Source organism: Trachypithecus francoisi, unplaced genomic scaffold (assembly GCF_009764315.1).
Source record: "Trachypithecus francoisi isolate TF-2019V2 unplaced genomic scaffold, Tfra_2.0 Lachesis_group10, whole genome shotgun sequence".
NCBI lineage: Eukaryota > Metazoa > Chordata > Mammalia > Primates > Cercopithecidae > Trachypithecus > Trachypithecus francoisi.
In genome coordinates this window covers 84,859,120-84,868,010 of record NW_022681455.1, presented here as the reverse complement: position 1 = coordinate 84,868,010, position 8,891 = coordinate 84,859,120, and positions in this window count along the sequence as shown.

The following is an 8,891-nucleotide window of genomic DNA, read 5'->3' as shown; positions in this document are numbered from 1 at the left end:
CCCACTGTGTTCGCTAATCAGACTTATGACAAGAAAAGATCCGTGTCTTATAGTTTCTGGAAGGAGTAGGTTAGTAAGTTAGAGCCAGGCACTGGCAGAAGTTGGGCTCCTACCCTCTCATGGGAACTCTCTCCCTTAATGACTCCATTTCAGAGAGATGGCTCCCAGGCCCTTGAGGAAGTTGTTGAAAGCTGTTAAGAGGTTCACTTGAAGATACTTCCATATATCACAAAGGGACAGAGAAGAAACTCATAAGGACAAGTTTTCTTTTAAAAATGCTCTCAAAGAAAAAGGCAGGGTCCCTTTTCCCTTTTACACTGAGATAAATTTGTTTAATTGGTGATTACTCTTGTATCTGCCAATGATTCAATGACCCTCCATCTTCTACTCTCCAGCCTTACCTCTAGTTCAGCCACTCCCTCCTACTCTCTGGTAGACAGCCCTGTGTCTTCCAGCCGCCTTTCTCCTTATATCCTCAATCCTGTTTCCTTAACTCAGGGATTTCTGTGCTCTATCAGGATCCTCCCTCCCTGCATTGCTTCCTGATGCTCTCTGCAGGCTCTGAGCTGGGGCAGCCAGGGGGTCCCCTCCCTTGGATTCAGCTTCCAGGCCACTGTCCTGTGCTCCTGTCAGATACTTTCTAGCGTCTGGACACATTTGGGTCACACAGTGGATCTGGCTCTCTATTTGTGTGATGCTGGAGGGAGTCTGGACCTTGTTGTTTCACATACATAGAAGGTAAAGCTCTAAACTGATTTTGAAATTCTTTGTTATCAATTTTGGACTGAGATAAATTCTCTATTACTTTACAGTGACACAAATATTGTAGCTCAACTTTTGGTAGTTAGAATTTTAGATTATTATTTTCAGTACTGTCATTACCCATATTTAATCAACTTTTAGGAAAGGCATGATGAAGAGATTATCTCACGTTAGAATACCCTTTTGTTTAATTTTTGATTTAGCTCTCTTCCCCCACCAACCTCCTATCTTTCTGTTCTAACCACAGGCATTTTTGGCAGCCATGAGTTTTTATTCTGGGCAACAGGAGTGGCTCCAGAGATGATGGGTCTATGGCCTGTTATACATGGAGCTCTTGCAAGCAAGTCCTGGTGATCAGAAGGTGACCCAAGGCCCCTCCTCAAGGCAGATCACTAAGCCTGAAACAAAGGAAGAACCCTTCCAGGGAAGGAATATTAAGCCTGAAAATTCTTTTGTTCATTCACTCTTCAGGTGTCTTTATCCATTAGTAAGCATGATATATATCCAGACACATAGATGCTTCCTGACATGTCCATGAGTTTAAGGATTACTACTTCTCTCAATGATCCTCATTTTCAAACTTGTTATTTAAGGTTTTATCACCCTCCTGCCAAAAGACATAAGGTCATGCTTAGGCCTTGGCGGCATAAAGGGAGGGTCTCTGATAACCACTCAAATGTACACTGTGAGTAGTTTCAAGGTGCATTCACATTTCTCTGTCCCTTGTAGGTCAGTCCTTGGAGAGACCAGGAAATCCAGAGTTTCCTACAAGAATGGAGATTCTTTAGAAGAAAGTTTCACCTCGAGTCAAGAAAGAGGAATCACATACTCTCAAAGGAAATTGCCCATGACCTCAAGATCTCAAGAATCAGGGGCAGAAAGAAACACTGGGCTGACACAATGGTGGTGGTCCTCTCTCCCATCCAAAAAGCTACCACTGCCTCTAGACCCTCTAAGGATGGGGGCATATCCCGATTCCAATAACTAAAATAGGCAAAGTTAGGAGGATGCAAACTTCTCCATTCTCTGCCAGACACATCTTAGAGAAAACCCATGTATCAATGATGAAGAAAAGTATAGGAAAAAAATTGAAAATCTATTCTAGGCTATTCACAGGTTTTGCTGGTATCCTGGGACCTACATGCATTTCAAGAAGACTAAAGTGTACCAAGCCTGCAGGACATTGAAAAATGAATATCTTAGTCCTAGACTATGGCCTGTCCATTCAGATTCATGATACAGAATTGTCTTTAAAAGATGACTTGCCAAAGTCAGACATCAACTAAGAGGACTACATGTAGAATATAGACAGAGCGATTTTGGACTCTGATGGAACACGGTCAGTTGGCCTGCTAGGGAGAGTCACATACACCAGTGACATGCTACTCAAACTGGTGCACACCACACCCTACTACCAAAGGAATAAGCACATTTCTTCCTTCTGGGTCGGAGGAGAGTGTGAGGGAGAAGAGGAGGGTCCATACAGACATGAGAAGCCCACAGATCCAGATGATCCCCTTGCTGATAAGAATATTAAAGTCTGAATTCAATAATATAGAATCAATGACCCTGGAGCAGATAAGCTTCTAAAGCAGACTTTACCAAGCCTTGTCTGGATCCACCAGAAGACAAGGTTATCACCACACTCTATGTTGGTGATCTGGGTGATGCCATTACTGAGACAGATCTAAATAATCATTTCTAGTTATTTGAAGATCTGAATGATCACTATTGTGCAGACCAGACAGTAGAGAGCTTTCATCCAGGTTTCCACAGGGCAGGCTGCAGAAGTGGCTGCTGAGAAATCCTTTAATAAGTTGATTGCCAAGGGCTGCAAACTCAGTGTAAAATGGAGAGGATCCCAAGCAGCCAGAGGAAAAAAAGACAGAACCACAGGCTGGGATCCAGCTAAGGCCTATTCCAGCACTTCCAGGAACAGGAACTCTTCTCCTCCTCCTGCAGCAGCAGCAGCAGCAGCAGCAGCAGATGTATCTGCCAACCACAGCAAGTAATCCACCCAGGCTCCTCCAGCTGTGGTGAGCATTACCCAGCCACCAGCCCCTGGTGTGTCCTGCTGCTGTTCCCAGGATTTCAGCCACCCATGTTCCATCCAATAGGACCACTGCTTTCCTTTCTTTTTTTTTCTTTTTTTTTTTCAGCTTAATATTTGCAGGTTCTTTTTTTATGTATATACTTTAAGTACAAGGGTACATGTGCATAATGTGCGGGTTTGTTACATATGTATACTTGTGCCATGTTGGTGTGCTGCACCCATCAACTCGTCAGCACTCATTAATTCATCATTTATATCAGGTATAACTCCCAATGCAATCCCTCTCCCCTCCCCCCTCCCCATGATAGGCCCCAGTATGTGGTGTTCCCCTTCCGGAGTCCAAGTGATCTCATTGTTCAGTTCCCACCTATGAGTGAGAACATGCGGTGTTTGGTTTTCTGTTCTTGTGATAGTTTGCTAAGAATGATGGTTTCCAGCTGCATCCATGTCCCTAGAAAGGATGCAAACTCATCCTTTTTCATGGCTGCATAGTATTCCATGGTGTATATACGACACATTTTCTTAATCCAGTCTGTCACAGATGGACATTTGGGTTGATTCCAAGTCTTTGCTATTGTGAATAGTGCCACAATAAACATACATGTGCATGTGTCTTTATAGCAGCATGATTTATAATCCTTTGGGTATATACCCAGTAGTGGGATGGCTGGGTCATATGGTACATCTAGTTCTAGATCCTTGAGGAATTGCCATACTGTTTTCCATAATGGTTGAACTAGTTTACAATCCCACCAACAGTGTAAAAGTGTTCCTATTTCTCCACATCCTCTCCAACATCTGTTGTTTCCTGACTTTTTAATGATTGCCATTCTAACTGGTGTGAGATGGTATCTCATTGTGGTTTTGATTTGCATTTCTCTGATGGCGAGTGATGATGAGCATTTTTTCACGTGTGTGTTGGCTGTATGGATGTCTTCCTTTGAGAAATGTCTGTTCATATCCTTTGCCCACTTTTTGATGGGGTTGTTTGTTTTTTTCTTGTATATTTGTTTGAGTTCTTTGTAGATTCTGGATATTAGCCCTTGGTCAAATGAGTAGGTTGCAAAAATTTTCTTCCATTCTGTAGGTTGCCTGTTCACTCTGATGGTAGTTTCTCTTGCTGTGCAGAAGCTCTTTAGTTTAATGAGATCCCATTTGTCAATTTTGGCTTTTGGTGTTTTAGACATGAAGTCCTTGTCCATGCCTATGTCCTGAATGATACTACCTAGGTTTTCTTCTAGGGTTTTTATGGTATTAGATCTAACATTTAAGTCTCTAGTCCATCTTGAATTAATATTCGTATAAGGAGTAAGGAAAGGATCCAGTTTCAGCTTTCTATTTATGGCTAGCCAATTTTCCCAGCACCATTTATTAAATAGGGAGTCCTTTCCCCATTTCTTGTTTCTCTCAGGTTTGTCAAAGATCAGATGGCTGTAGTTGTGTGGTATTATTTCTGAGGACTCTGTTCTGTTCCATTGGTCTATATCTCTGTTGTGGTACCAGTACCATGCTGTTTCGGTTACTGTAGCCTTGTAGTATAGTTTGAAGTCAGGTAGCATGATGCCTCCAGCTTTATTCTTTTGACTTAGGATTGTCTTGGCAATGCGGGCTCTTTTTTGGTTCCATATGAACTTTAAAGGAGTTTTTTCCAATTCTGTGAAGAAACTCATTGGTAGTTTGATGGGGATGACATTGAATCTATAAATAACCTTGGGCAGTATGGCCATTTTCATGATATTGATTCTTCCTATCCATGAGCATGGTATGTTCTTCCATTTGTTTGTGTCCTCTTTGATTTCACTGAGCAGTGGTTTGTAGTTCTCCTTGAAGAGGTCCTTTACATCCCTTGTAAGTTGGATTCCTAGGTATTTTATTCTCTTTGAAGCAATTGTGAATGGAAGTTCCTTCATGATTTGGCTCTCTGTTTGTCTGTTACTGGTGTATAAGAATGCTTGTGATTTTTGCACATTAATTTTGTATCCTGAGACTTTGCTGAAGTTGCTTATCAGCTTAAGGAGATTTTGGACTGAGACGATGGGGTTTTCTAAATATACAATCATGTCATCTGCAAACAGGGACAATTTGACTTCTTCTTTTCCTAACTGAATATCCTTTATTTCTTTCTCTTGCCTGATTACCCTAGCCAGAACTTCCAACACTATGTTGAATAGGAGTGGTGAGAGAGGCATCCCTGACTTGTGCCAGTTTTCAAAGGGAATTTTTCCAGTTTTTGCCCATTCAGTATGATATTGGCTGTGGGTTTGTCATAAATAGCTCTTATTATTTTGAGGTACGTTCCATCAATACCGAATTTATTGAGCGTTTTTAGCATGAAGGGCTGTTGAATTTTGTCAAAAGCCTTTTCTGCATCTATTGAGATAATTATGTGGTTTTTGACTTTGGTTCTGTTTATATGCTGGATTACGTCTATTGATTTGTGAATGTTGAACCAGCCTTGCATCCCAGGGATGAAGCCCACTTGACCATGGTGGATAAGCTTTTTGATGTGCTGCTGAATCCGGTTTGCCAGTATTTTACTGAGGATTTTTGCATCGATGTTCATCAGGGATATTGGTCTAAAATTCTCTTTTTTTGTTGTGTCTCTGCCAGGCTTTGGTATCAGGATGATGTTGGCCTCATAAAATGAGTTAGGGAGGATTCCCTCTTTTTCTATTGATTGGAATAGTTTCAGAAGGAATGGTACCAGCTCCTCCTTGTACCTCTGGTAGAATTCAGCTGTGAATCCATCCGGTCCTGGACTTTTTTTCGTGGGTAGGCTATTAATTATTGCCTCAATTTCAGAGCCTGCTATTGGTCTATTTAGGGATTCAACTTCTTCCTGGTTTATTCTTGGAAGAGTGTAAGTGTCCAGGGAATTATCCATTTCTTCTAGATTTTCTAGTTGATTTGTGTAGAGGTGTTTATAGTATTCTCTGATGGTAGTTTGTATTTCTGTGGGGTCGGTGGTGATATCCCCTTTATCATTTTTTATTATGTCTATTTGATTCTTCTCTCTTTTCTTCTTTATTAGTCTTGCTAGCGGTCTGTCAATTTTGTTGATCTTTTCAAAAAACCAACTCCTGGATTCATTGATTTTTTGGAGAGTTTTTTGTGTCTCTATCTCCTTCAGTTCTGCTCTGATCTTAGTTATTTCTTGCCTTCTGTGAGCTTTTGAATGTGTTTGCTCTTGCCTCTCTAGTTCTTTTAATTGTGATGTTAGAGTGTCAATTTTAGATCTTTCCTGCTTTCTCTTGTGGGCATTTAGTGCTATACATTTCCCTCTACACACTGCTTTAAATGTGTCCCAGAGATTCTGGTATGTTGTATCTTTGTTCTCATTGGTATCAAAGAACATCTTTATTTCTGCCTTCATTTCGTTATGTACCCAGTAGTCATTCAGGAGCAGGTTGTTCAGTTTCCATGTAGTTGAGCGGTTTTGATTGAGTTTCTTAGTCCTGAGTTCTAGTTTGATTGCACTGTGGTCTGAGAGACAGTTTGTTATAATTTCTGTTCTTGTACATTTGCTGAGGAGTGCTTTACTTCCAATTATGTGGTCAATTTTGGAATAAGTGCGATGTGGTGCTGAGAAGAATGTATATTCTGTTGATTTGGGGTGGAGAGTTCTATAGATGTCTATTGGGTCCGCTTGGTGCAGAGATGAGTTCAATTCCTGGATATCCTTGTTAACTTTCTGTCTCGTTGATCCGTCTAATGTTGACAGTGGAGTGTTGAAGTCTCCCATTATTATTGTATGGGAGTCTAAGTCTCTTTGTAAGTCTCTAAGGACTTGCTTTATGAATCTGGGTGCTCCTGTATTGGGTGCATATATATTTAGGATAGTTAGTTCTTCCTGTTGAATTGATCCCTTTACCATTATGATGTCCTTCTTTGTCTCTTTTGATCTTTGATGGTTTAAAGTCTGTTTTATCAGAGACTAGGATTGCAACCCCTGCTCTTTTTTGTTCTCCATTTACATGGTAGATCTTCCTCCATCCCTTTATTTTGAGCCTATGTATGTCTCTGCATGTGAGATGGGTCTCCTGAATACAGCAGACTGATGGGTCTTGAGTCTTTATCCAGTTTGCCAGTCTGTGTCTTTTAATTGGAGGATTTAGTCCATTGACATTTAAGGTTAATATTGTTATGTGTGAACTTGATCCTGTCGTTATGATATTAACTGGTTATTTTGCTTGTTAGTTGACGCAGTTTCTCTCTAGCCTCGATGGTCTTTACATTTTGGCATGTTTTTGCAATGGCTGGTACCAGTTGTTCCTTTCCATGTTTAGGGCTTCCTTCAGGGTCTCTTGTAAGGCAGGCCTGGTGGTGACAAAATCTCTAAGCATTTGCTTATCTGTAAAGGACTTTATTTCTCCTTCACTGATGAAACTTAGTTTGGCTGGATATGAAATTCTGGGTTTAAAATTCTTTTCTTTAAGAACGTTGAATATTGGCCCCCACTCTCTTCTGGCTTGTAGAGTTTCTGCCGAGAGATCTGCTGTTAGTCTGATGGGCTTCCCTTTGTGGGTAACCCGACCTTTCTCTCTGGCTGCCCTTAAGATTTTTTCCTTCATTTCAACTTTGGTGAATCTGGCAATTATGTGTCTTGGCGTTGCTCTTCTGGAGGAGTATGTTTGTGGCGTTCTCTGTATTTCCTGAATTTGAATGTTGGCCTGCCCTACTAGGTTGGGGAAGTTCTCCTGGATGATATCCTGAAGAGTGTTTTCCAACTTGGTTCCATTTTCCCCCTCACTTTCAGGCACCCCAATCAGACGTAGATTTGGTCTTTTTACATAATCCCATACTTCTTGCAGGCTTTGTTCATTTCTTTTTCTTCTTTTTTCTTTTGGTTTCTCTTCTCACTTCATTTCATTCATTTGATCCTCAATCGCTGATACTCTTTCTTCCAGTTGATCGAGTCGGTTACTGAAGCTTGTGCATTTGTCACGTATTTCTCGTGTCATGGTTTTCATCTCTGTCATTTCGTTTATGACCTTCTCTGCGTTAATTATTCTAGCTGTCAATTCTTCCACTCTTTTTTCAAGATTTTTAGTTTCTTTGCACTGGGTACGTAATTCCTCCTTTAGCTCTGAGAAGTTTGATGGACTGAAGCCTTCTTCTCTCATCTCATCAAAGTCATTCTCTGACCAGCTTTGATCCGTTGCTGGCGATGGGCTGCACTCCTTTGCAGGGGGAGATGAGCTCTTATTTTTTGAATTTCCAGCTTTTCTGCCCTGCTTTTTCCCCATCTTTGTGGTTTTATTTGCCTCTAGTCTTTGATGATGGTGACGTACTGATGGGGTTTTGGTATAGGTGTCCTTCCTGTTTGATAGTTTTCCTTCTCACAGTCAGGACCCTCAGCTGCAGGTCTGTTGGAGATTGCTTGAGGTCCACTCCAGACCCTGTTTGCCTGAGTATCAGCAGCAGAGGTTGCAGAAGATAGAACATTGCTGAACAGCGAGTGTACCTGTTTGATTCTTACTTTGGAAGCTTCCTCTCGGGGGTGTACTCCACCCTGTGAGATGTGGGGTGTCAGACTGCCCCTAGTGGGGGATGTCTCCCAGTTAGGCTACTCAGGGGTCAGGGACCCACTTGAGCAGGCAGTCTGTCCCTTCTCAGATCTCAACCTCCGTGTTGGGAGATCCACTCCTCTCTTCAAAGCTGTCAGACAGAGTCGTTTGCATCTGCAGAGGTTTCTGCTGCTTTTGTTGTTGTTGTTGTTTATCTGTGCCCTGTCCCCAGAGGTGGAGTCTACAGAGACAGGCAGGTTTCCTTGAGCTGCTGTGAGCTCCACCCAGTTTGAGCTTCCCAGCGGCTTTGTTTACCTACTTAAGCCTCAGCAATGGCAGGCGCCCCCCATCCTCCAGCCTCGCTGCTGCCTTGCAGGTTAGATCGCAGACTGCTCTGCTAGCAATGAGAGAGGCTCCGTGGCCATGGGACCTTCCCGGCCAGGTGTGGGATATAATCTCCTGGTGTGCCCGTTTGCTTAAAGCGCAGTATTGGGGTGGGAGTTACCCGATTTTCCAGGTGTTGTGTTTCTCAGTTCCCCTGGCTAGGAAAAGGGATTCCCTTCCCCCTT